We start from the raw sequence: 22,039 nt of genomic DNA, 5'->3' as shown, positions 1-22,039 counted from the left end.
CCACAGAACTATGAAGGATCATAAAAGACTACAATGAACAATTATACACCAACAAATTGGACAACCTAGAAAAAATAGATAAATTCCTACAAACACACAACCTTCCAAGAATGAATCATGAAGAAATAGAAAATGTGAATAGACCAATTACTATTACAGAGACTGAATCAGTAACCAAAAATCTCCCAACAAACAAAGAGTCCAGGACCTGAGAACTTCACTGGTTAATTCTATATTCAAAGAAGAATTAATACAAATCCTTCCCAAACTCCTCTAAAAATAGAAGAGGAGAGGACACTTCCAAACTCATTTTACAAGGCCAGCATTAGGCTGATACCAAAACTAGACAAGGATAGCACAAGAAAATTACAGGCCAATATCCTTAATGAACACAGATGCAAAAATCATCAACAAAATATTAGCAAACCAAAGTCAACAATACATTAAAAGGATCATACACCATAATCAAAGGGGTTTATCCCAGGGAGGCAAGGATGGTGCAACACCTGCAAATCGGTCAGTGTGATACACTACATTAACAAAATGAAAGATAAAAATCATATGATCATCTTAACAGATGCAGAAAAAACATTTGACAAAATTGAACATTCATTCATGATAAAAATTCTCAGCGAAGCGGGTACAGAGGGAATGAACCTAAACATAATAAAAGGATGTATGTAACAAGCACACAGCTAACACTATATTCAACAGTAAAAAGCTAAAAGTTTTCCTCTAAGATCAGGAACAAGACAATGTCCACTCTCATCACTTTAATTCAACATAGCATTGGCAGAACTAGCCACAGAAATTAGGCAAGAAAAAGAAATAAAAAGCATCCAAGCTGGAAAGAAAAAAGTAAAACTATCAATTTTTGCAGACGACATGAGATTATATATAGAAAACCCATAGGATTCCATCAAAAAACTGTTACGACTAATAAACAAATTCAGTAAACTTGCAGGATACAAAATCAATACACAAAAACCCTGTTTCTTTACACTAATAATTAACTATCAGAAAGAGATGTTAAGAAAATAATCCCATTTACAACTGCATCAAAAAGAATAAACTATCTAGGATAAATCTAACCAAGGAGGTTAAAGACCTATATACTGAAAACTACAAGACACTGACAAAAGAAACTGATGACAGAAATAAACAGAAAGATAGTCTATGCTCATGGATTGGGAGAATTAATACTGTTAAAATGTCTATACTACCTAAAGCAATCCACAGATTCAATGAAATCCCTGTCAACATTCCAATGGTATTTTTCACAAAAAGATAAACAATCCTGAAATTTGTATGGAATCACAAAAAACCTCCAATAGTCAATCTTGAGAAATAAGAACAAAGCTGGAGGCATCATGTTTTCTGGTTTCAAACTATATTAAAAAGTTATACTAATCAAAACAGTATGGAGGGAGACCTTCAAGATGGCGGAGGAGTAAGACGTGGAAATCACCTTCCTCCCCACAAATATATCAGAAATACATCTACATGTGGAACAACTCCTACAGAACACCTACTGAATGCTGGCAGAAAACTTCAGACTTCCCCAAAGGCAAGAAACTCCCCATGTAAGTCAGTAGGGCAAAAGAAAAAAGAGACAAAAAAAGAATAGGGACAGGACTTGCACCCCTGGGAGGGAGCTGTGAAGGAGGAAAAGTTTCCACACATTAGGAAGCCCCTACACTGGCGGAGACAGGGGTGGGGGTGGCGGGGGTGGGGGAGCTTCAGAGCCACGGAGGAGAGTGCAGCAACAGGGGTGGAGAGGGCAAAGCGGAGCGATTCCCACACAGAGGATCGGTGCCAACCAGCACTCTCCAGCCCGAGAGGCTTGTCTGTTCACCCACCGGGGAGGGTGGGGGCTGGGAGCTGACGGTCGGGCTTCGGAGGTCAGATCCCAGGGAGAAGACTGGGGTTGGCTGTGTGAATATACCCTGAAGGGGGCTAGTCAGCCACAGCGAGCCGGGTAAAAGTCTGCAACAGCCTAAAAGGCAAGAAACCACTGTTTTGGGGTGTGCGGGGAGAGGGGATTCAGAGCACCACCTAAACAAGCTCCAGAGATGGGCACGAGCCGCAACTATCAGAGCGGACACCAGAGATGGGCATGAAATGCTAAGGCTGCTGCTGCAGCCACCAAGAAACCTGTGTGCAAGCACAGGTCACTATCCACACCTCCCCTCCCGGGAGCCTGTGCAGCCCACCACTGCCAGGGTCCCGAGATCCAGGGACAACTTCCCTGGGAGAACACATGGCACGCCTCAGGATGTTGCTACGTCATGCTGGCCTCTGCCGCCGCAGGCTTGCCCCGCACTCCGTACTCCTCCCTACCACTGGCCTGAGTGACCCAGAGCCCCCTAATCGGCTGCTCCTTTAACCCGGGCCTGTCTGGGCGAGAACAGACGCCCTCAGGAGACCTACCCACACAGCCGGGGCCAAATCCAAAGCTGAATCCCAGGAGCTGTGAGAACAAAGAAGAGAAACGGCAACTTCTCCCAGCAGCCTCAGGAGCAGCGGATTAAATCTCCATAATCAACTTGATATATCTTGCATCTGTGGAATACCTGAATAGAGGAGTCATTCCAAAATTGAGGTGGTGGACTTTGGGAGCAACCGTAGACCTGGGGTTTGCTTTCTGCATCTGATTTGTTTCTAGATTTATGCTTATCTTAAGTCAGTATGTACAAGTTATTATCACTGGTAGATTTGTTTATTGATTTGGTCGCTCTCTTCCTTTTTTTTATATATAGAATTATGTTTTTCCTTTTTCTCTTTTTGTGAGTGTGTATGTGTACGCTTCTTTGTGTGATTTTGTCTGTATAGCTTTGCTTTTACCATTTGTCCTAGAGTTCTGTCTGTCCGGTTTGGTGTGTGTGTGTTTTGTTTTCTTTTCTTAGTATACTTTTTAGCACTTATCATTGGTGGATTTGTTTCTTGGTTTGGTTTCTCTCTCTCTTTTCTCTTTTTTTTAAATTACTTTTCAAGTTTCTGTTATTTTTAATAATTATTTTTCAATTTTTACTTTAACAACAATTTTATTTTATTCTTTCCTTTTTTTTTCCTCCCTTTTCTTCTGAGCCATGTGGATGACAGGGTCTTGGTGTTCCGAGCGGGTGTCAGGCCTGTGCCTCTGAGGTGGGAAGGCCGAGTTCAGGACACTGGTCCACCAGAGACCTCTCGGCTCCACGTAACATCAAATGGCAAAAGCTCAGCCACAGATCTCCATCTCAACACTAAGACCCAGCTCCACTCAATGACCAGCAAGTTACAGTGCGGGACACCCTATGCCAAACAACTAGCAAGACAGGAAAACAATCCCATCCATTAGCAGAGAGGTTCCTAAAATCATAATAAAGACAGAGACACCCCAAAACACACCACCGGACACAATCCTGCCCACCAGAAAGACAAGATCCAGCATCATCCACCAAAACACAGGCACCAGTCCCCCCAACCAGGAAGCCTACACAACCCACTGAACCAACCTTACCTTCTGGGGGCAGACACCAAAAACAACGGAAACTACAAACCTGCAGCCTGCAAAAAGGAGACCCCAACACAGTAAGTTAAGCAAAATGAGAAGACAGAGAAACACACAGCAGATGAAGGAGCAAGGTAAAAACCCACCAGACCAAACAAATGACGAGGAAACAGGCAGTCTACCTGAAAAAGAATTCAGAGTAATGACAGTAGAGATCCAAAATCTTGGAAATCGAATGGAGAAAATACAAGAAACGTTTAACAAGGACCTAGAAGAACTAAAGAGCAAACAAACAATGATGAACAAGACAATAAATGAAATTTAAAGTTCTCTAGAAGGGATCAATAGCAGAGTAACTGAGGCAGAAGAACGGATAAGTGACCTGGAAGATAAAATAGTGGAAATAACTACCACAGAGCAGAAGAAAAAAGAATGAAAAGAATTGAGGACATTCTTACAGACCTCTGGGAGAACATTAAACGCACCAACATTCGAATTATAGGGGTCCCAGAAGAAGAGAAAAAAAACGGACTGAGAAAATATTTGAAAAGATTACTGTTGAAAATTTCCCTAATATGGGAAAGGAAATAGTTAATCAAGTCCAGGAAGCACAGAGAGTCCCATACAGGATAAATCCAAGGAGAAATACGCCAAGACACATATTAAGCAAACTATCAAAAATTAAATACAAAGAAAACATATTAAAAGCAACAAGGGAAAAACAATAAATAACACACAAGGGAATCCCCATAAGGTTAACAGCTGATCTTTTAGCAGAAACTCTGCAAGCCAGAAGGGGGTGGCAGGACATATTTAAAGGGATGAAAGGGAAAAGCCTACAACCAAGATCACTCTTCCCAGCAAGGATCTCATTCAGATTCGACAGAGGAATTAAAACCTTTCCAGACAAGCAAAAGCTAGGAGAATTCAGCACCACCAAACCAGCTTGACAACAAATGCTAAAGGAACTTCTCTAGGCAAGAAACATAAGAGAAGAAAAAGACCTACAATAACAAACTTAAACAACTAAGAAAATGGTAATAAGAACATACATACCGATAATTACCTTAAATGTAAATGGATTAAATGGTCCCACCAAAAGACATAAGACTGGCTGAATGGATACAAAAACAAGACCCATATATATGCTGTCTATAAGAGACCCACTTTAGATCTAGGGACACATACAGACTGAAAGTGAGAAGATGGAAAAAGATATTCCATGCAAATGGAAATCAAAAGAAAGCTAGAGCAGCAATTCTATCAAACAAACTAGACTTTAAAATAAAGACTATCACAAGAGACAAAGAAGGACACTACATAATGATCAAGGGATCAATCCAGGAAGAAGATATAAAAGTTGTATATATTTATACACCTAACACAGGAGCACCTCAATACATAATGCAAATGCTAACAGCCATAAAAGGGGAAATTGAGAGTAACACAATCATAGTAGGGGACTTTAACGCCCCACTTTCACCAATGGACAGATCGTCCAAAATGAAAATAAATAAGGAAACACAAGCTTTAAATCATACATTAAAAAGAAATAACTTAGTTGATATTTATAGGACATTCTGCCCAAAATCAACAGAATACAGTTTCTTCTCAAGTACTCATGGAACATTCTCCAGGATAGATCATATCTTGGGTCACAAATCAAGCCTTGGTAAATTTAAGAAAACTGAAATCGTATCAAGTATCTTTTCCAACCACAACACTATGAGACTAGCTATCAATTACAGGAAAAAAATCTGTAAAAAATACAAACACATGGAGGCTAAACAATACACTACTTAATAATCAAGAGATCACTGAAGAAATCAAAGAAGAAATCAATAAATACCTAGAAACAGATGACAATGAAAACATGGCGACCCAAAACCTATGGGATGCAGCAAAAGCAGTTCTAAGAGGGAAGTTTATAGCAATACAATCCTACCTCAAGAAACAAGAAATATCTCAAATAAACAACCTAACCTTACATCTAAAGCAATTAGAGAAAGAAGAACAAAAACCCCCCAACTTAGCAGAAGGAAAGAAAGCATAAAGATCTGATCAGAAATGAAGAAATGAAGGAAAGGAGAGCAAAGATCAATAAAACTAAAAGCTGATTCTTTGAGAAGATAAACAAAATGAATAAACCATTAGCCAGGCTCATCAAGAAAAAAAGGGAAAAGACTCAAATCAATAGAATTAGAAATGAAAAAGAAGTTACAACTGACATTGCAGAAATACAAAGAATCATGAAAGATTACTACAGGCAACTATATGCCAATAAAATAGACAAGTTGGAAGAAATGGACAAATTCTTAGAAATGCACAATCTTCCGAGACTGAACCAGGAAGAAATAAAAAATATAACCAGACCAATCACAAACACGGAAATGGAGACTGTGATTACAGATCTTCCAACAAACAAAAACCCAGGACCAGAAGGCTTCACAGGCGAATTCTATCAAACATTTAGAGAAAAGCTAACACCCATCCTTCTCAAACACTTCCAAAATATAGCAGAGGGAGGAACACTCCCAAACTAATCCTACAAGGCCACCATCACCCTGATACCAAAACCAGACAAAGATGTCACAAGGAAAGAAAACTACAGGCCAATATCACTGATGAACATAGATGCAAAAATCCTCAACAAAATACTAGCAGACAGAATCCAACAGCACATTAAAAGGATCATATACCATGATCAAGTGGGGTTTATTCCAGGAATGCAAGGATTCTGCAATATACGCAAATCAATCAATGTGATAAACCATATTAACAAATTGAAGGAGAAAAACCATATGATCATCTCAATAGATGCAGAGAAAGCTTTTGACAAAATTCAACACCCCTTTATGATAAAAACCCTGCAGAAAGTAGGCATAGAGAGAACTTTCCTCAACATAATAAAGGCCATATATGACAAACCCACAGCCAACTTCGTTTTCAATGGTGAAAAACTGAAACCATTCCCTTTAAGATCAAAACAAGACAAGGTTGTCCACTCTCACCACTAGTATTCAACATAGTTTTGGAAGTTTTAGCCACAGGAATCAGAGAAGTAATAAAAGGAATCCAAATCAGAAAAGAAGAAGTAAAGCTGTCACTGTTTGCAGATAACATGATACTATACATAGAGAATCCTAAATATGCCACCAGAAAACTACTAGAGCTAATCAATGAATGTGGTAAAGTAGCAGGATACAAAATTAATGCACAGAAATCTCTGGCATTCCTATACACTGATGAAAAATCTGAAAGAGAAATTAAGGAAACACTCCCCTTTACGACTGCAACAAAAAGAAGAAAATACCGAGGAATAAACCCATCTAAGGAGACAAAAGAACTGTAGGCAGAAAAAGATAAGAAACTGATGAAAGAAATTAAAGATGATACAAACAGATGGAAAGATATACCATGTTCTTGGATTGGAAGAATCAACACTGTGAAAATGACTGTACTACCCAAAGCAATCTACAGATGCAATGCAATCCCTATCAAACTGCCAATGGCATTTTTCACAGAACTAGAACAAAAAATTTCACAATTTGTATGGAAACACAAAAGACCCCGAACAGCCAAAGCAATATTCAGAAAGAAAAATGGAGCTGGAGGAATCAGGCTCCCTGACTTCAGGCTATACTACAAAGCTACAGTAATGAAGACAATATGGTACTGGCACAAAAGCAGAAATACAGATCAATGGAACAGGACAGAAAGCCCAGAGATAAACCCACACACATATGATCACCTTATTTTTGATAAAGGAGGCACAAATATACAAAGGATAAAAGACAGCCTCTTCAGTAAGTGGTGCTGGGAAAACTGGACAGCGACATGTAAAAGAATGAAGTTAGAACACTCCCTAACACTATACACAAAAGTAAACTCAAAATGGATCAAAGACCTAAATGCAAGGCCAAACACTATAAAACTCTTAGAGGAAAACATAGGCAAAACACTCTATGACATAAATCACAGCAAGATCCTTTTTGACCCACCTCCTAGAGAAATGGAAATAAAAACAAAAATAAAGAAATGGGACCTAATGAAACTTCAAAGCTTTTGCACAGCAAAGGAAACCATAAACAAGACCAAAAGACAACTCTCAAAATGGGAGAAAATATTTGCAAATGAAGCAACTGACAAAGGAGTAATCTCCAAAATTTACAAGCACCTCATGCAGCTCAATATCAGAAAAACAAACAAGCCAATCCAAAAATAAGCAGAAGAACTAAATAGACATTTCTCCAAAGAAGATATACAGACTGCCAACAAACACATGAAAGAATGCTGAACATCACTAATCATTAGAGAAGTGCAAGTCAAAACTACAATGAGGTGTCACCTCACACCATTCATAATGGCCATCATCAAAAAATCTACAAACAAAAATGCTGGAGAGGGTGTGGAGAAAAGGGAACCCTCCTGCACTGCTGGTGGGAATGTAAATTGATACAGCCACTATGGAGAATAGTATGGAGGTTCCTTAAAAAACTAAAAATAGAACTACCGTACGACCCAGCAATCCCACTACTGGGCATGTACCTTGAGAAAACCATAATTCAAAAAGAGTCATGTACCAAAATGTTCAATGCGGCTCTATTTACGATAGCCAGGGCATGGAAGCAACCTAAGTGTCCATCCACAGACGAATGGATAAAGAAGATGTGGCACATATATACAATAGAATATTACTCAGCCATAAAAAGAAACGAAAGTGAGTTATTTGTGGTGAGGTGGATGGACCTAGAGTCTGTCATACAGAGTGAAGTAAGTCAGAAAGAGAAAAACAAATTCCGTATGCTAACACATATATATGGAATGTTTAAAAAAAAAAAAGGTTCTGAAGAACCTAGGGGCAGGACAGGAATAAAGATGCAGACATAGAGAATGGACTTGAGGACATGGGGAGAGGGTAGGGTAATCTGGCACGAAGTGAGAGAGTGGCATGGACTTACATATACCACCAAATGTAAAACGATAGCTAGTGGGAAGCAGCCACGTAGCACAGGGAGATCAGCTCGGTGCTTTGTGACCACCTAGAGGGGTGGGATAGGGAGCGTGGGAGGGAGGGAGACGCAAGAGGGAGGAGATATGGGGATATATGTATAGTTGATTCACTTTATTATAAAGCAGAAACTAACACATCATTGTAAAACAGTTATACTCCAATAAAGATGTTAAAAAAAAAAAAGTAATACACGTCCTGAAAAATGGCTTAGGCACTCCTCCACTCCCACCCTGTGACCTCTGTTTCGGACTTGGGTCTTTGTGCTGTTTTTCAGGGACTGCTTTGAGTTTAGCTGTCCTGATATACATAGTGGTGGTACCGTTGAAAAGGACCTCAGAGTTGAGGATAGGATGAATATCAAAGTCATAATTTAATTTTAAAAAAAACTGTATGGAATTGGCATAAAAACAGACACATAGATCAATGGTACAGAACAGAGAGTCCAGAAATAAACCCACACATATAGGATCAACTAATTTATGACAAAGGAGCCAAGAATATACAATGGGAAAATGAGTCTCTTCAATAAATGGTGTTGGGAAAATTGGACAGCCACATGCAAAACAAAAAACGGACCACTATGTTACACTATACCCAAAAATTAATTCAAAATAGAATAAAGACATGACTGTAAGACCCAAAACCATAAAACTCCTAGAAGAAAACACAGGCAGTAAGCTCCCTGACATAGGTCTTGGTGATCATTGTTTGGATCTGACACCAAAAGCCAAGGCAACAAAAGCAAAACTAAACAAGTGAGATTACATCAAACCAAAAACGCTTCTGCACAGTGAAGGAAACATCAAGAAATGAAAAGGCAACCTACAGAATGGGAGAAAATATTTTCAAATCATCTGATAACGGACTAATATTCAAAATATACAAAAAACTCACACAACTCCACAGGAAAAGAAACAATCTGATTAAAAAATGGGTAGGGCTTCCCTGGTGGCGCAGTGGTTGAGAGTCCGCCTGCCGATGAGGGGGATACGGGTTCGTGCCCTGGTCTGGGAGGATCCCGCGTGCCGCGGAGCGGCTGGGCCCGTGGGCCCGCTGAGCCTGCGCGTCCGGAGCCTGTGCTCCGCGGCGGGAGAGGCCGCGACAGTGAGGGACCCGCGTACCGCAAAAAAAAAAAAAAAAATGGGTAGATGTGAATGGACATTTTTCCAAAGAAGACATATAGATGGCCAAAAGGTACATGAAAAGGTGCTTAACATCACTAATTATCCGGGAAATGCATATCAAAACCGCAATGAGATACCACCTCACACCTCTCAGAATGACTATTATCAAAAAGACAAGAAATAACAAGTGCTAGCAAGGATGTGAGAAAAGGGAACCCTTGTGTACTGTTGGTGGTAATGTAAATTGGTGCAGCCACTATGGAAAACAGTATGGAGGTTCCTCAAAAACATCAAAAATAGAACTACCATACAATCCGGCAATTCCATGTTTGGGTATTTATCTAAAGAAAACAAGAACACTAATTTGGAAAGCTATATGCACCCCCATGTTCACTGCAGCATTATATAAATTATAAAATAGCCAAAATATGGAAACAACCTAAGGGTCCATCAAGGAATAAATGGATAAAGGAAACTGTGGTGTATTATTCAGCCTTAGAAAAGAATGAAACCTTGCCATTTGTGACAACATGGATGGACCTCAAGGGCTCTTCAAGGGCGTTATGCTAAGTGAAAAAAGTCAGAGGAAGAAAATATCATATGGTCTCTATTATATGCAACATCATATAGTCTCTATTATTTGCAGAATCTTAAAAAGAAAAAAAAAGCTCATAGATACAGAAAACAGATTTGTGATTGCAAGAGGTGGGAGTGGAAGAAATGGGTGAACTTGTTTTGTTTTAGTTTAAATAAATAGAAAAAATAAATTTTTTAAAAGAAATAACAGGTACCTTCCTTAACTCTTTTTACAAGTCCGCCAAAACTGGACAATAAAACAAAATTAGAGGCCAATCTGACTCAAGAACAAAGGTACAAAGTTCCTATGTTAAGTAAGAGGAAAATGTGATAATGACCAAATTGGGTTTATTCCTGGAATGCAAAGTTGATTTGGCATTAGGAAATCTATCGATATAATTTGATTCGAGAAGTAAAATAATATATTAACAATAGGAAAAGCATTTGATAAAATCGAGTATCACTCATGATATGAGCTCTTACCAAACCACAAACAGAATGAAACTTCAATAGAGTTACAGGTAAAAAATTACACCAAGTATCATATTTAGAGTAGAAATGTTGAAAGTTTTCCCCTTGAGAAAGGGAACTAGAAAATACTGCCCTCTACTACCACTTCTATTCACTTAGTTTATCTTATAATATAAGTACTAGTCAGAACACTAAGAAACAAAAGTGTCACAGTTTGAAAGGAAAAAACAAGATTCTAAAAGATAAATTCCTAAAAGTAATAAACGTTTAGCACAACTGATAGATACAAGCTTGATATACAAAAGTCAATTGTATTTTTATAAACAAATGAAATCTATAAAAACTTACAATATCAAAAAGTATCAAGATCTAGGAATAAAACTTTCAAAAGTTGTGAATGACTTTTGGAGAAAATTATAAACATTACTGAGAAAAATTAAAGAGGACCTAAATAAATGGAGTGGTATATCATGTTCATGAATTAGAAAGCAACATGATAAAGATGTCAATTCTTCCTAAATTGCTCTATAGATTCCATGCAAATTCAGTCAAAATCCCTCGGTATATTGTGTCAGTGTGTGTATGTGTGATGTGTGGGAAGTTCCAATATGATACTAAAATTCACATAAATGTGCAAAGGGCCAAGAATAGCCAAGATGCTCTCAAAGGACAATTGGGTGGAAGAGCTTGTTCTACTGAACATCAAGACTTACGACAAACCTACAGTAAAGAAGACAGTGTGGTATCAGTGCAAGGACCAATGGAACAGGACAGCCAAGTAACACAACCAGAGACACAGGAATATCTGATTCTTGACAACAGTAGGGAAAAGACAGTGTGCTGGGCCAATTAGCTATCCATGTGGAAAAAAGGAATATTGTCCTCTTCCTCACACGATGCACAAAAATTACTTTCAGGTAGATGTTAGACCTATATAAGAAGGCTAAAACAATAAAGTTTCTGGAAGATGACAGAGAACATCTTCAAGACCTTGGGATAGGAAAGGATATTTTAAACCGAACCTGATGTCTAGTTTAAACATAAAACACTGATAAATCAGACTACATTAAAATTTAAAACTTTGGTTTATCAGAAGACACATTAAAAATGAAAAAGCATGCCCCTGCAGTGAGTGAGGGTTCATTTCTAGCATACAGTAAAGAACTTCTACAAATCAGCAAGTCAAAATAGGCAAGGGAGTACATGACACATTTCTGAAGGAATACCACCCAAAACAGTTATAAAAGCACAAACCTCAGTCACCTAGATCTAGTTTTAAATCTGACACTTTCCCTAAGATTTACAGACTAAAAGATTTTTACCATATATTAATATTTTCAAAATTGTTTAGATGCCTGTATTAAAGTAAGCCAGTTTTCTCATTCTTTCTCTAGTCACAACTCTAAAACAAATATGTATCACTGAAAAAGTCCTGTTTAAGAAATCTTTGCCCACTCCAAGGTCAACAAAGACATTCTCCAAAAACTGAGACCTACCTACATACCCATCAACAACAGAATGATATATTCACATAATGAAATATACAGTAATGAGAAGGAATAGTTAACAACTATATACAATACAGATAAATCTCACATTCATAATGCTGCAAAAGAGAGTACAGTAGGATTCCATTTATATAAAATACAAAAGTAGGCAAACCTAATCTTTGATGTTAAAAGTCAGGGAAGGGCTCCCCTGGTGGCGCAGTGGTTAAGAATCCACCTGCCAATGCAGGGGACACGGGTTCAATCCCTGGTCCGGGAAGATCCCACATGCCGCAGAGCAACTAAGTCCGTGTGCCACAACTACTGAGCCTGCGCTCTAGAGCCCGCATGCCACAACTACTGAAGCCCGCGCGCCTAGAGCCCGTGCTCTGCAACAAGAGAAGCTACTGCAATGAGAAGCCCGCGCACCACAACAGAGTAGCCCCCACTCGCCGCAACTAGAGAAAGCCCTCGTGCAGCAACGCAGACCCAATGCAGCCAAAAATAAAATAATAAATAAAATTAAATTAAGGAAAAAAAGTCATGGAAACGGTGGGGGGATGATAGGGCGGCAAGTGACCAAAAGGGCAAACAAAAGGGGCTTCTGAAAGTGGCTGGTCATGTTCACTTTCTTGATCTGGCTGCTGGTACACAAGTGTGCTCAGTTTGTGAAAATTCACTAAACTGTTCACTACTGATGTGTACTTTCTGTACATATATTAAATTTTAATAATTTTTTGATGTGTACTTTCTGTAAATATATTAAATTTTAATAATTTTTTAAGTGTGAAAGAGTACCTATTTTTCAAAATTGGTTAGGGGATATGAGAGCAAAAAAGTTTGAAGTCCACTACTTCAGGTCAAAGCACAGAAATTAAATAACTTAACAAAAACTAAAAAAGCAGGTATTAGACAACATGCTAATTACCAAAAAATATTGATAGAGCTGTCAAACCAACTAGAGACTCTCAAACTTACAGTAACAATGGTTTGAAACTATTTGAACGCTGAAAGATAAACTGATTTATACCTAGATTAGTGACTAATGCTGATTCATAAAGATCCAAGATAAGCAAATTGACCTTATAGGTTTTTTTTTAATTTATTTTATTCAAGTACAGTTGATTTACAATGTTGTGTTAATTTCTGCAGTACAGCAAAGTGATTCAGTGATATATATATATATATATATATATACACACACACATTCTTTTTTTTTTTTTTCCCACATTCTTTTCCATTATGGTTTATCACAGGATATTGAATATAGTTCCCTGTGCTATACAGTAGGTTTCTATTAAATAAAAGGGTTTCAAATCTTAGAAATGAATAGATTCACACATCTAGTCAAATCTCCTAATTTTATATACAAACGAAGAAACCCTTGTCCTTTGAAGTTGGGTGATTTGTTCAATGTCATAAGCAGCTCTTGATAAGTAGAAACAACTGAAACTATTTAATTAAGTTCTCCCCTCTGCCAATTTTCTCTAAGCACTAGGGGATTTCCACCCACCAAGAGTACTTGTTTACTGACAGTGTCCCTCAACACATACCATATTCAACTGAAACATTTTCATCCAAATTTTACCAACTCAAAATTAATTTCTTTGCCATCCATGACTAATAGCCAAAACCTATTTCTGGGGCAGAAAAGATAAGACTTTCTAAAGTAAAGCTCATGATGTGCAACCTAACAGATAACTTTCTGTTTACACTAAGTGATGACTGTGACATCAATCTTAAGGCATATGTCACAATTTAGAATGACAATGGCACCTATAGCATACGGTACCCTGAAAAAGACAAAATAAAATCAATCACGACCACAAACTGAAGCCAACACATATAAATAAATGTGCTAAATTAGTAACAAATTATTGTCCCAACTTAATATTAATTTCTCAATCAAAATTATAAGTACTTTCTGCAATTCATTCCAGTTAGCTTCTACATCCAATATGAAGCATGCTTTTTATATATCTTTAACATTTTAAAAAGAATGTCTTGTCACTCTGAAGCTAAATCCACCAAAAGTGAACAGTACATAAAACCCATTTAGTCCAACATATTTTTCAATTATAAAAATGCTTCAATCTCACCCTAACACCATAGCATTCTTTCCTCTATCACAGGACTCCTCTTATTTCAAACTATAAAGTTCAGTGCCAAGATGACTCCCTGAAGTTGCCAACCCCAGGGGAAACACCTGGCCTTTTGAGGATCTGCAGAAAGCTTACATCACAAAATGGTTTTATGGCCACAGAAACTTATTCACTAAAGATTAAAAATGACCTAACAACTAAATGCAACATGGTACCCTCGAATGGATCCTAAAACAGAAAAGGACATTAGTGGGAAAACTAGTGAAATCAAATAAAATCAGTTTAGCTAATAATAATATACCAATGTTAGTGTCTTAGTTTTGACAAACGTACCATCACTGTGTATACCTGGATGAAAGGCATATGGAATTCTGTACTATTTTTGCCTATTTTTTTTAAAAAATAACTCAGTGAGAACTACCAAAAGTCAAAAGTTTGCACCTCAATTCTGACCCAATCACATGTCCACAGTCAGTATCTTCAAGCAATGTTGTCTCCACATCCCTACAAAGCCTAAAAAGGGGATGAGGAGAGGTTCCCAGAAGGGACTCTTTAAATGCCACCTATTTCTCCAATATTACTACATAAAATAAACCCCAGAAAAGCCAAAAACACACACACAAAAAAAGATGCTTACTTTAGGCAGGGATGAAAATGAAAAGGTATGAAACTATTTCTCAGTGGAAAGGGAGGAGAATAATCCTATTTAAGTACAAAAAAGGGACTTCCGGGCTTCTCTGGTGGCGCAGTGGTTGAGAGTCTGCCTGCCGGTGCAGGGGACGTGGGTTCGTGCCCCAGTCGGGGAGGATCCCACGTGCGGTGGAGCGGCTGGGCCCGTGAGCCATGGCCGCTGAGGCTGCGCGTCCGGAGCCTGTGCTCCATAGCGGGAGAGGCCACAGCAGTGAGAGGCCCGCATACTACAAAAAAAAAAAAAAAAAAGAGGGACTTCCCTTTATTGGTCCAGTGGCTAAGAGTCTGCACTCCCAATTCAGGGGATCCGGGTTCGATCCCTGGTCGTGGAACTAGATCCCACATGCCGCAACTAAAGGTCCCACATGCTGCAACTAAGACCCGGCGCAGCCAAATAAACAAACAAATAAATAAATAAATATTAAGTACAACAGATATGGGCAGTGGACAGCCAAGTAGAGAGGGGTATTCTGGCAGTCCTAAAACAGTAAAGGTTAATAATATATATATAACATTTCTCATGCACTCACCAATGGGCCAGCTACTGTTTTAACTGCTTTATATATATTAACACATTTAATCCTCCCAAGAACCTTGTAAAATAGGCAGTACTTATATCTACATTTTACACATGAGAAGTTCTGTAAGTGATGGAACAGAGACCGAGGGCAACCACTACACTGGCAACCACTACACTACACAGCTTCTTGAGGGGCCAAGCCAGGAAAAAGCTCCTGCCTTCTAGAGACCAGGTCCCACTACTTACCCTGTCCTTAGCCTCCACCAGAAGAAAGCCCTCTGCCCAAGGCTTGGGAGTGCTTGCTGGAATCGTGAAGGAATGTGACCCCACCACGCCATCTTCAAGATTGTGTTCATAATCTTTAAGTACCTGATGCACTCAGTGCAGATTCTTGTTGAGACACTGTTATACATAGAAGTTAGCTTTTATAGTACTATCAGTCTTCAAATTCAGATATGCTGGGCTGGCCTGGGAATCTAAAGGCCATATGTGACATTATTTCTGTGGGAAAATGGTGCTGACTTCCTAAAAGAAAGTCTTAACCATTTAGAAATTACGGCTCTGTCTACACAGGCTCTGGCCTTATAGTTAAACAAATTTTAATAAAGACTGTGATTACTAAAATAATCCAGTTTTGCTCATAACGTCAAAGTGGCACAGTTCCTTATACCTAACATAATAGGAATGGTGTTACTGAAAAAAATTAGTTTAATATTTTATGAATTTCCTGCACTATGGCCAATTTTGGATGTATCCAGCAATGAATATACTGCTCTCCCTGGCCCCCCCTAAGCTTTGCATTTAAAAATTATTAACAAATAAATATATCTTACACACACACACACACACACCCAGAACAGAATGGGTGTTATGTCAGAAGGTAGCTAAAGTAGTAATAGCAGCAGTAATAATGATGATGACAAAGTAGTAATAATAGCAAGAAAAACTAACTCTTTTTGAGCATTTACCATTGCTAGGCATGTTCTACATACTGTACATCCTCTGTACATCTCATTTAATCCTCATGAAAATCCTGTGAGGTAGACATTACACTATCCCAACTTCAAAAATGAGGAAACAGGTCAGAGATTAAGCAACTTGCCCAAGATCACAGAGCTAGTTAGTGTCAAAAGTAAGATCTGAACATTTGAGCATTTTACCCCTAGAGATTTTATTTTTAACCACTGCAATCTGTGTGTAATTAAATAATCTAGTAAACTCTTAAAATAAACAGTACTTAACTCAAATTCATTTTTAAACAAGATTGGTTTGGAGACCAAAAAAAATGGTCCCATCTCGCCTTTTATTAGAAATATGTCCTTCAACCAAGCTAAGACTGAACACATTTATGGATAACAAATTCTAAATGTATTTTGCTTTGCTTTTATCACTTTGAAATCCCTCAATTGTTTGAACCATACAAACGGTGGTAACAGCATGCAACTTCAACAACAAACTAATAAAACTTTACTTTAAAATCTTTTGATTAAAATAAAACACTGTCCATGTTTACCACTAAGTAAACTTGGGTAGAATAACTGTAGGAGTTCCAATACCCTTGAAAAGTTTGAGAACAGCAGCAAGAAATAGCGGGAACAAGATATTCCTTTTATGACAAAGAAAAATTCTGTTTTTTCCACAACACTGTAACGTCTGCTCTAAGGACAAACATTCACCACAAACATTAACCTGGGATAGACTGAACTTCAATTGTATTTCAAAACATGTGCCTAAATTCAGAAATTCTCCACTGACCATCTAAAAAGACCAACCGTTTATCTCCCAGAAGAGCCACCTGATCCACATAACAGATAATTTTGGATAGCTTAACCTGTGCTCCCTACCAGCCCATGAGTAATTAACAAAAAGCATGCAACCCCTAACAACTTCTGGAGCACAAGCTGTTTTTTTAAATCACCTACTTGAACCTCAGAACTTGCCTTCCCAGGAAACAAAGATCTAAGGTGCCAGATTTCCAAGCTAGTCCACTAAAGCTTAAACATCCATAAGGTTACAGGTATAATAAAATACCGAACCTGCATGGGCAATGTTTCTATGGGAAAACCCATTTAACAGTCAACTTAGAATAAAAGAATATCCCTGCCCCAATAAGCCTTGGAAGTAAAAAAGAATCCTTCCCTCCTCTAACTGGGAGTCAGCTCCCCTAGGACCACAGGCCTAGGCTTCCATGATCAAGGCCAAGGAGGAGGAAAGGCATGAAAGAGGGCAGTCGACAGTGCATCAGGCTTCAGAGTTAGAAGGACAAAAAGGTAGAGCTGTAGTGGAAGGAGATCCTGGGATGAGGAAGGCACGACCTACTTGGGAATAAAGGATGAATGGTGGGATGGCAGCTAAAAGGAGCAAGGAAAAAGTGTGTGAGGGTCGGGGTGGGCTGCAGAAGACAATGAGGGAACAGTGGCTACTCCTGCAGCAGATGGGCTTTTACAAACTTTCCTCCTTAATGCTTCAGAGAGAGAAGGAAAAGAAGCCGTGGCAAGGGTCTTGACACTGCCTCCCTCTCTCTGGCTACTCTCATTCTCCTTTGCAAGAGAGAATGGAGTGGGTAAAGGGCTCCTGTCCGGGTCCCTCTTGACCTCCTAGAGCACAAGGGTTTGGAGAAGGGGAGTGGACTCAGAGAAGTTTCCTTGCCCTCCTCGTCATCATTGATTCTGCCGAAGACTTCAGTGTCAATTGAGAACTAATGGAAAGCTCCAGATACCAGCAGGAACAGCACCAGAAAGAGAGGAAGCAGAGGAAGGAGAGAAATTTGAAGCAGGAGAGAAGTGGGATGTTAGAGGGTCAGACAAATAAATTAATAGAACTGCCAATAAATTAAACTATAATAAATGTTCTTAAATATTTAGGATTAATTCATTTTGACAGTTTCAGAAATTTCATAGGACCATTTCACTTTTAGACAAATGAACATTTGTGGTCATGATAATAAACTGAGGCTTATTATAAGGAAGGTATGAAAATAAACTTCTAAATACATATGAGACAATCTCCTGGTGTCTTTTCTTTATATAGTGGCAATATAAATCATTTCAGAAAGGCTTTTTTATTTACTTGGTGAGCACTCAGTTACATTATCATTTGTTGACTTTTTCACCTCAGTAGCCCAAATACGGTAATTACCTTCACAAGTAAGGAATATATTTAACCCTTTCTTGGGAGTATAACTATTATGAAAAACTTGCTCTTTCATTACCAAACATCGCCCGTGAGGATTTCAAGATATTACATTTCAAGCAAAGCTCTAAACTCCATAAAACATAAGCAGATGCGTCCTGAGGAGCACAGGACTGTTTTTTCTTCCAGCCTCTTATGCCCATGTTTCTAGAACTTCCAGCCAGGGATAATTAATTCGACGGGTAAACCTAACCAAATGACCTGGTAGAGGATGAGTGCCAGCACTTAGCATTCTTTTTTTTTTTTTTAATTTCAGCTTTCAGCAGCTACTCTTCCAGTTGAACTCTCTCTTGAGCAGAGATAATGGCCAGGTAGGCAAGTTCAGCATCAAGTCAAAGATGCAAGAGCAGAGACCAGTGGGGGACAAAAGTGACCAATGACCATGCACTGGGAAGATGTTTCTACTGTTCCACCAACGTCTCAGGTCTTTCACTCCCTAGCCCCATAAAAGATTATGCTGGATCCCAGAACAGCTGCTGTATTTTCTGCAAACCACAAACTGGGTCCAAAACCTCTGTACTAAATTAAAGAGAAGAAAAACATCTGCTATCAAGTACTTCACTTGCTGGAGAAGGTGGGTGGGTGGGTAGGTGTGCGTAAACCTCCAAGTTATGATAAAGCAAATTCAAATCCTTATAAACAGTTCATATTTTATTTTAGTAATATAATTTGAAAAGCTACTCAGGACCAGAATAAACAAGATATCTGATCTTTGAAGTATCCTGGGCATGCTGAAACTGAAGGCAAAGATACTGAAAACATCTGAATTTCAGATAGGTCACTACCGACTACTAGGAATCCTCACTAATCAGCAGACTTCTGCTAAAATGTTAACCTCTGGCTAGAAAATGGAAAAATCTGCAAAGAAAAAAAAATGAGATTATCTTCAGCCAAGGACACTGAACGCTTTCAAGATTACCAACAGAATTGAAAGGTTTCTTTGTAACAAAAATTTCCATTTTCATAAAATATGTATTAATCAGCACATACACTTATGCAGAGTATAGTAGAAAAATCACATATTCTAGAATCAGACACACATGAGTTTGGGTTCTAGCTCCGCAATTTACCAGCTATATGACCTACTCAGAAAAGTTACTGAAGAATACTGGAGGTTAGTGTTTATCTGTACAACAAAGATAACATCTTTAGCACAGGGTAGCTATGAGGATTAAATGCAAACATACGTAACCCACCAAGCCCAGTGCCTGAATACTCAGTGTTAGCTCCCTTTGCTCCAACACAAACTGTACAGTGTGTTGACAGTGTGTCAAAGAAACATGTGGGAGAAAATTCAGAGTGACAGAACACAGATTATTACGTTCGGTCAAATATTAAGGTAAAAATCACATATGTAATATTTACCTTCACTAAAGTGTGGAAAAGAAGCTAAGTTTGTCAAATTGTTCTTCTTTCCCATTCATTCTTGTTCTTTTACACACCAGAACTAAATACATCACACGCCAAAATTGTTGTCTGGTTGACAAACGTTGCTGATGAACATGGAATTGATAAGCCCCGTCTGGACCAAAGGTGACAAGTTTTCTTAAGCAATTTAAATAAATTACGTTTCAGTAAGGACATAAATGCTTTGCATCAACGGTATGAACTTCTGACTTTATATGCAGCTTACTTTATAACCCACCTTGTCCCCCATCCCATCCCCCCAAATTCTGCTTTTAGGCACCTTAATAAGCCGGCACACAGCACTAAACTATAGAATTCCACCTGGGAATAACTCTAATCTGTTGTTGGACCTCAGAGGACTGCTTGTGTGATCTTTAAATGAACGTCAACAGTATCTTCTCCTTACTCCACACCTGCCAACAATCACTGCAAACCTCTTTCAGAACAATTACTACTATCACTACTAACCATTCCCAGGTCTCAACACCCTCGACAACCCCAACCTTGGTGCTGCTAGTCTTCATTCCCAAGCGCTTTGCTGGGGCTTGAAACCAGTCCACAGAGGTTCACTACTTGTAATGCCCAGGGTCCGGCGAGGAACGACATCATCCCTCTCGGCTCGGGGGGCGAAGGCCAACCCAGGCCCCCGGCCACTCCCTCTCTCCTCGGCCTCCAGGGGCGTCCCGGGAGGGCGCGGGCGCGTCAGGCCCTGCGCAAACCTCCGGCAACCCCGCATTTCCCGGAGTCCGCCGCAGCCCCAGGCCGAGACGAGCCCTCGGGACACCCGCAGACCGGCACACGCCCAGCGCCCGGGAGAGGGGTCACCGGGACGACCCCAGGGCCACCCCCGACGTCCCGGCTCGGGCAGGTGCCGGGCCTCCTCACGGACACTCACCCGCAGCCGCTGCTCCCCGTCCGCCGCTGCCGCCGCCTTGCCCTCACGCCAGTCGCCAGCTCCCACGGGGGTCCGGCCCCGGCGTCGCTTCTCCGCCCGACCCCCCCTTGGGTGCGCGCTGCGCGGGGCCCGGGTCCGGTGAGAGGAGGAGCAGCCGCCGCCGCCGCCGCCCCCTTTCCTCCCTCCTCCTTCAATGCGTCCCTCCCACCGAGACCCGCCTCGTGTTTCCTGGATCCGGTCTCGGCGAGAGCTTGGCAAGCGAACCTCCGGCTTCAGGGTTCGCATCGAGCGCCGTCGCTCGCCAGGCACAAAGATGGCGCCGCCGGGGGACTGCCGATGGCGATCTCGCGAGGTTTCCCCCACAACCACGGGAGGGCGGGGACCCACAGGAAAGGCGGTCAATGAGGGTAACCTAAGCTGACTTCACAGCAAACACTACCCCATATCGGAAACGTGCAGCACCAGGCGAACGTTATTGCGCCTGCGCGCGGAAGGACGAGAACGCATGCCCAGAGCAGCCCCTGAAATAGGACCCAGTTCTCCGTGTTTTACCTGTTTCCTCTGGAAGCGCGGGGCGGAGAAGGAGGGGGCGGAGCAACCAGGACCGAAACCAGGGAAAGGATTGGGCGGGACCCGGAGGCGAAGTGAGAGAAGTCCCTTAAGGCTTGGTCATCCCTCCAGAGCACGAACAGCTTACACACTTTGGCGTCTCCGGGAGTCCTCCAACCCTTTCCTCTCCCTACTCTTCCTGTCACCGAGTATTCTTTGCAAAGTCTCAGCTGCCCCTTCATCCTGTTGTCGGTTCGCTTGCTGTATGCAACCATAGCCCTCCTGTTTCTCACATCACCACCTAACTTTCTCTTTCATTTTGGCACTACATGAGCCTTCCAAATCTCATACTAAAATAGCTGCTTCTGCTCCTGATTTATTTTTCCTCGCTCATTCATTTATTCATTCACTCAAACCCTCTGTTTTTCAGAGTTTCCTATGTGCCAGGTACTGAGGAAACAGATGTGCTCTGACCTCAGGGATCTGTTGGCCTAGGATGGAGATGGGTGAGAAAAAAGCAAT

The 22,039-nt window shown here is 40.2% G+C and overlaps 1 protein-coding gene across 4 annotated transcripts in view; it reads right to left on the bottom strand.

The window, feature by feature from the left end:
• TAB3 (TGF-beta activated kinase 1 (MAP3K7) binding protein 3) overlaps nt 1-21,286 on the bottom strand; it is a 101,235-nt gene extending 79,949 nt beyond the window's left edge. The window contains exon 1 of one of the 4 annotated variants that reach the window (XR_002177684.3): nt 20,969-21,286. The gene's annotated coding sequence lies outside the window, so the exon portion shown is untranslated. The remainder of the gene's footprint in view (nt 1-20,968) is intronic. The other 3 variants (XM_073799425.1, XM_019941891.3, XM_019941887.3) reach the window with 3 other exon arrangements.
• Between the last annotated feature and the right edge of the window lie 753 nt (nt 21,287-22,039).

The sequence above is a fragment of the Tursiops truncatus genome, chromosome X, assembly GCF_011762595.2.
Source record: "Tursiops truncatus isolate mTurTru1 chromosome X, mTurTru1.mat.Y, whole genome shotgun sequence".
Lineage (NCBI taxonomy): Eukaryota > Metazoa > Chordata > Mammalia > Artiodactyla > Delphinidae > Tursiops > Tursiops truncatus.
This window is presented reverse-complemented; position numbering and strand designations above follow the sequence as displayed.